At 56.1% G+C, this 6000-nt stretch overlaps 1 protein-coding gene across 1 annotated transcript in view; it reads right to left on the bottom strand.

The window, feature by feature from the left end:
* Nucleotides 1–3217, bottom strand: part of KIAA1191 (KIAA1191 ortholog) — a 15246-nt gene extending 12029 nt beyond the window's left edge. The window contains exons 1-2 of the mRNA XM_055127616.1: nucleotides 3044–3217; nucleotides 1125–1237 (exon numbers count right to left, since the gene is read on the bottom strand). The gene's annotated coding sequence lies outside the window, so the exon portion shown is untranslated. The remainder of the gene's footprint in view (nucleotides 1–1124; nucleotides 1238–3043) is intronic.
* Nucleotides 3218–6000: the final 2783 nt, after the last annotated feature.

Below are 6000 nucleotides of genomic sequence, written 5' to 3'. Positions count from 1 at the left end.
GCTGACCACATGCCAGGTAAGTGTCTTATCCCCTCTCCAATCTCTCTGGGCCAAGAGACTATTTTAAATGATCCAAATCTATTAAAAGTGGTTCTGGTCTAGGGGCTGGAGCGATAGCACAGCGGGTAGGGTGTTTGCCTTGCACGCGGCCGACCCCGGTTCGATTCCCAGCATCCCATAGGGTCCCCTGAGCACCGCCAGGAGTAACTCCTTAGTGCAGAGCCAGGAGTAACCCTGTGGATCACCAGGTGTGACCCCCCCCCCCCAAAAAAAAGCGGTTCTGGTCTAGATCCTCACCGTCAGGGCAAAAGCTGACCATAGCCAAGAAGAGAATTTCCCCTGGGGGCTGGAGCGATGGTGGAGCTGAGAAGGTCCAGGAGTGATCCCTGAGCACCTCGGGATGTGTGGCCCAAAAACCAGAAAGGGAACAAAGGAAAGAGAAGGGAAAGAAAAGGGAAGGGGGCAGGGCTGGAGTGATAGCACAGCGGGGAGGGCGTTTGCCTTCCACGCAGCCAACCCGGGTTCAAATCCCAGCATCCCATATGGTCCCCTGAGCACCGCCAGGGGTGATTCCTGAGTGCATGAGCCAAGACTGACCCCTGTGCATTGCTGGGTGTGACCCAAAAAGCAAAAAAAAAAAAAAAAAAAAAGGGAAGGGTGAAAGGGAGGGAAGAAGAGGGGAGGGAGGGAGGGGAGAGGAGAGGAGGGAAGGAAGGGGGGGCCGGAGCGGGGAAGGCACTTGCTTTGCAAGTTGGGGTTCAATCCCCAACATCCCACATGGTTCCCGAGCCCCGCCAGGAGTAATGCAGTTCATTCCCGAGCACAGAGCCAGGAGCCAGCCCTGAGGTCCGCCAGGTGTGACCCAGGCCGCTGCCCCACCCCCAGAGTAAAGCTTTTGCTGACAGAGAAAACAAGTACATTCCCCCCACCAACACACACACATACACACACACACACACACACATCCTCTGACAGCCATTGGGGGACAGATACAAGTACATTTCCCCCCCCACACCAAAACACACACACACACACACACACACTCTGAAAGCCATTGGGGGACAGATACCAACAGGAAAAGAAAAAAAATAGCTGAAGGCCAAGGTCTCCCCCACGGTGCTGACCTTCGACCTGAGAGGTGCTGGCTGAGGGGATTCTGGTCCAGACAGGGCTTAAGAGGCGCAGATCCGGCTGCTGTCAAGTGGCAAAGGCCTCGGGCGGAGGGTCCATTCCAGAGCTGCAGAAGGAAACAAATAACCAAGGATTTCAGTTCTGATCCTTTTTTCAGGGCGGGGTCCGCAGCCAGCAGTGCTTAAGGGATTTTTTTTTTCTTTTTTGGGTCACACCCGGCAATGCTCAGGGGTCACTCCTGGCGGTGCTCAGGGTACCCTATGGGATGCTGGGAATCGAACCCGGGTCGGCTGCGTGCAAGGCAAACGCTCTACCCGCTGTGCTCTCGCTCCAGCCCCTCTTAAGGGCTGTTCTGCCTCTCTGCAGATGGGGGTGGGGGTCACTTCTGGAAAGGGGACAGCCTCCCCCCACCCACTGCCCACCCACATCCCAGCATTTCCTATGGGGATTATAATTTTTTGGGGGGAGGGTGTTGGGGGTAGTAGCCACACTCAGCAGTGCTCAAGGCTTACTCTTGGCAATGCACCCAAAGTAAGGTGGGACCTGGGGGTCTGATCGGGGTCTTCCCCACGGCCCCATCTCTCCAGCGTGCCCACTTGGGGTCCTCAAAAGTCATAAGACCAAGCATGCAAACATGCAAAAGGCACCCCCACGCATTTAAGTTAGGGTTCAGGGTCCAAGTGAGGCGACCCATAATCAGGGGTGACACTTGCCTTGCCAGCAGTTCTATTTTCCCGGCACCCCACAGGGCTCCCCAAGACTGCCAGGAGTGATCCCTGAGCACAGAGCCAGGAGGAAGACCTGAGCACTGTGCCGGCGTAGCACAAAAAAAAAAAAAAAAGAAAGGTCAAAATAAAAATAAAATGGAATTGAAGAGCCAAAGATAAAACGACAGCGGGGATGGCGCTTGCCCTGCATACAGCTGACCCCAAGTTCAATCTCTGGCATCCCCTAGGGTCCCCGGAGCCCACAAAGATTGACCTGGGAACATAGAGTCAGGAGTAAGCCTGGCTGGTGTGGATGCAAAACAAAAAACAAAACAAAACAAAAAAACAAGAGGCTGGAGAGACAGACCAGTGGGTAGGGTGTTTGCAGAGCCGGGTTCCACCCCCAGCACCCCTAAGGATCCCTCAAGCCCAGCCAGGAGTGATCCCTGAGAGCTGGCCTGGGTTCTGTCCCTGGCTAGGAGTAACTGCCGAGTGCAGAGCCAGGAGAAACCTGTGAGCATCGCCGGGTTTGACCCAAAAAAGACAAAAACGGGGCAGGGGGGCGGGGGAAGAGGGAGAGGCATTCAAGCCGAACATCTCCTTGAACCCACAGCTCTGGCGTCAACAGGCGGGGGCTTGACCCATTTCCCGCGAGCAAGCAGGCACCAAACAAAATCAGGAGCGAGGTCTACCCCAAGGTCACAGGTCGGGGAGGAGGCAGGGGAGACCCGCTTCTCAGCCCCCCCTTTTTTTTCCAGGAAAAAGCCCCCCAGGTAAGCCACGCTCTTTGCCTGTCCACTTAAGGGGCTTGCGCCCCCAGCTGTCATCCTTAAGGGGAGGTGGCCCAGAGGTGGTTCCTTCCAGGAGACCCAAAGTCCCGCCACCCTCAGCCTCCCAAATGCAAGGGGAAGACAAAGTTATCCGGGGCGGGGGTGGGGGGGCTCCACGGCTGCAAAGGGGGTGCCCCCAAGCACGGGGCAAGCGGACGCAGAGAGGAGGGGGTCGGAGCACGAAGAGGATGTGAGGCATCGCGGACGAGAACCCACCCCCCCAGGACTCGGGGAGGCTCCAGCAGGCGGGGTGAGCAGGGGAGGCGGCGGCGGCGGCGGCGCGGGGGTCCCGGGGTCTCGGGCGCAGGAGCGAGGAGGGAGACCGAGGGCCCAGCCCGCCTCGGCCGCCGCCACGGGGCCGGATGCAGCACCAACCTTGGCATCCCAGGCGCTCCGCGCTCTCCCGAGGCTCCCGAGTCGCGGCGGCGAGCGGGGACCCGGGCCGGGTGACAGCGGCGCGTCGGGTCCTGGACGAAGAGGAGCCCCCGACGCCGGCAGCGAGCTCGGCTGCCCGCCGCCCGCAGCGCGCCCGCAGATAAAGCCTCCCCAGCTCGCGCGGCTTCCCGCGAGAGTCGGGGCGGGGCGGGGCGCGGGAGGCATTCTGGGAGTTGTAGTCCTCTAACCTGCACCGCCTGGCTGGGAATGAATGTTGCTGCGCTCCTTCAAGAGGCGCGTCTCCTGGGGCTGGAGCAATAGTACAGTGGGTAGGGCTTTTGCCTTGCACGCGGCGAAGCAGGGTTCGATTCCCAGCATCTCATATGCTCCTCTGAGCACTGCCAGGTGATTCCTGAGAGCCTGAGTCCAGAGCCAGGAGTAACCCCTGTGACCCAAAGGGAAAAAGAAAAAAAGAGGAGTGTCTCCTGCAGGAGGCCCAGGTTCCTCTCCCAAGATCAGTGGAAGCACCCCATCTTTGCTGGGCTTTTGTTCGGGGGCCAGTGCTCAGGGTTGACTCCCGGGGGTCTGCGCTCAGGAATCACATTCTAGCAGGGCGTGGGATGCGGTACCAGGAATGAAAACCCGTGTAGGTCGTGTGAAACGCAAGCATCCTCCCCGCTGGATTATCACTCCAGCCCCGGATGCAATCTCTGAACATGGAACCTGGAGTGGCTCCCAGGCACCACCAGGTGTGACCCCAAAATTGAGCAATGGGGAGGTAGCTCAGAAGACTTCCGTGCATGTTTTGCATGTTGGAGATCCGGGTTTTTTGTTTTGATGTTGCCATCCCGGCTGTGCTCAGGGATCACTCCTGACAGGCTTGGGGGACCATCTGGGATGCTGGGAATAGAACCTGGTTTTCTCAAAGTTGCAAGTCAAGTGCCTTTCATGCTGTACTATTGCTCCAGCCCCAAAATTTACATTTCGGTTTGGGAACTACTCCTTAGTCATGCTCAGGACTTACTCCTGGCTCCGTGCCCAGGGACCATCACTCCTGGAGAGGCTTTGGACTACCATATAGGGTGCTAGGAATCGAACCTGGGTCAGCTGCCTGCAAGGCAAGTAAGTGCCCTACCTGCTGTACTATCTCTCTAGCTGCCCAGGTTTAAGACATAGCACCATGTGGTCCCAGCCTAAGCACATCCTGAACAACGCATAGGGTATTCCCTGAGCACTGTCAGTTGTGACCCCCTACAAAATAATTAAATTAGCTAGGTTTCGGGGGGTGGGGGGCGCTGGAGTGATAGTATAGCAGGTAGGGCGTTTGCCTTGCATGCTGCTGACCCGGGTTCGATCCCTGGCATCCCATATGGTCCCCCAAGCACCACCAGGAGTAATCCCAAGAGCAGAGTTAGGAGTAACCCCTGAGCATTGCCGGGTGTGACCCCCCCAAAATAAATAAATAAATAAATTTGCCAGGTTTCTCTTACCCAAATAACCCCCTACGTGCCCTCGAGAGGAGCAATCTGCATCTCTGTACAGCTGCTCTTCACTTGGGTCCGTCTAAGCACTCACAAATTTCCACTCCCTGAATTCCCTAGACAGATCTGCCAATGTTCACACCACGACAGCAGAGTACATCTTGGACACCGGGAAGGTCTGCCATGCAAACAGGGCTTGGGGGCATCTCCACAGCCCCTCGACCAATGCCTCTGGCATTTCTCCACTTGAACATCATTTCCCCACCACACATCAGACCAGAGGATCGAACTCGGTCCCAAGAAGAAAGAATGAGGAGAAAAGCGCCCTCTAGCGGTAACATGAAAAAGATGCCATTGAAGAAATTGAAGCTATGGTTGAGCTGTCAAACCGGTCCAACATAGAGGTCAGCGTCCCCAAATTGGCAAAGGCAAAGATAAACACAGAGAAGAGGAACCTAATGTCACACCATCAATCTGGGACAATAGGTTTAACAGGAAGTGCGCTCAGGTTCCGGGAACGTGGACAGTCTGAAGGGTCAGAACCACCTAGCCAGAGATTCTGGGCGTCTTGCCAGGCGGGAGTGTAGGGGACACACTCAGTGGTGCTCAGGGGCGACCAGGATCTTACCTAGAACTGACCAGAGGCCCAGGAGGTGCCAAGGATGAAGCTGGGACTTCCCAAATACAGGGCAAGTTATTCTACCCTTTGAGCAGGGACAGCCCTAGATCAACTAGGTAATCTAAAATGCATCTATGGGGCTGGAGCGATAGCACAGCTGGTAGGGTGTTTGCCTTGCACGCGGCCAACCCAGGTTCGATTCCCAGCATCCCATAGGGTCCCCTGAGCACCGCCAGGAGTAATTCCTGAGTGCAGAGCCAGGAGTAACCCCTGTGCATCGCTGGGTGTGACCCCCAAAATAAATAAATAAATAAAATGCATTTAGGGGGTCTGGAGTGATAGCACAGCGGGTAGGGCATTTGCCTTGCATGCAGTCAACCTAGGTTCAATCCCTGCCACCCCCGAGCCCACCAGGAGTAATCCCTGAGCACAGAGCCAGGAATAAGCCCTGACTTCCGCTGTGTCCAAGTTAAAAGTAAATACAGGGGCTGGAGCAATAGCACAGCGGGTAGGGCGTTTTCCTTGCACGCGGCGGACCCGGTTTCTAATCCCAGCATCCCATATGGTCCCCTGAGCACCGCCAGGGGTAATTTCTGAGTGAAGAGCCAGGAGTAACCCCTGTGCATCGCCGGGTGTGACCCAAAAAACAAACAAACAAAAAAGTAAATGCAATTAATCTAATCTAATTACTTTTATCTTTTGAATTTTGGGGCTCAGGGATCACTCCTGGCAAGCTCAGGAAACCCCTGTCGGCCGTGTGCAAGGTTAGCTGCCTACCCACTATACTTTTTTTTTTTTTTTTTTGCTTTTTGGGTCATACCCGGTGACGCACAAGGATTACTCCTGGTTCTGCACTC

Source organism: Sorex araneus, chromosome 2 (assembly GCF_027595985.1).
Source record: "Sorex araneus isolate mSorAra2 chromosome 2, mSorAra2.pri, whole genome shotgun sequence".
Classification (NCBI taxonomy): Eukaryota; Metazoa; Chordata; class Mammalia; order Eulipotyphla; family Soricidae; genus Sorex; species Sorex araneus.
This window is presented reverse-complemented; position numbering and strand designations above follow the sequence as displayed.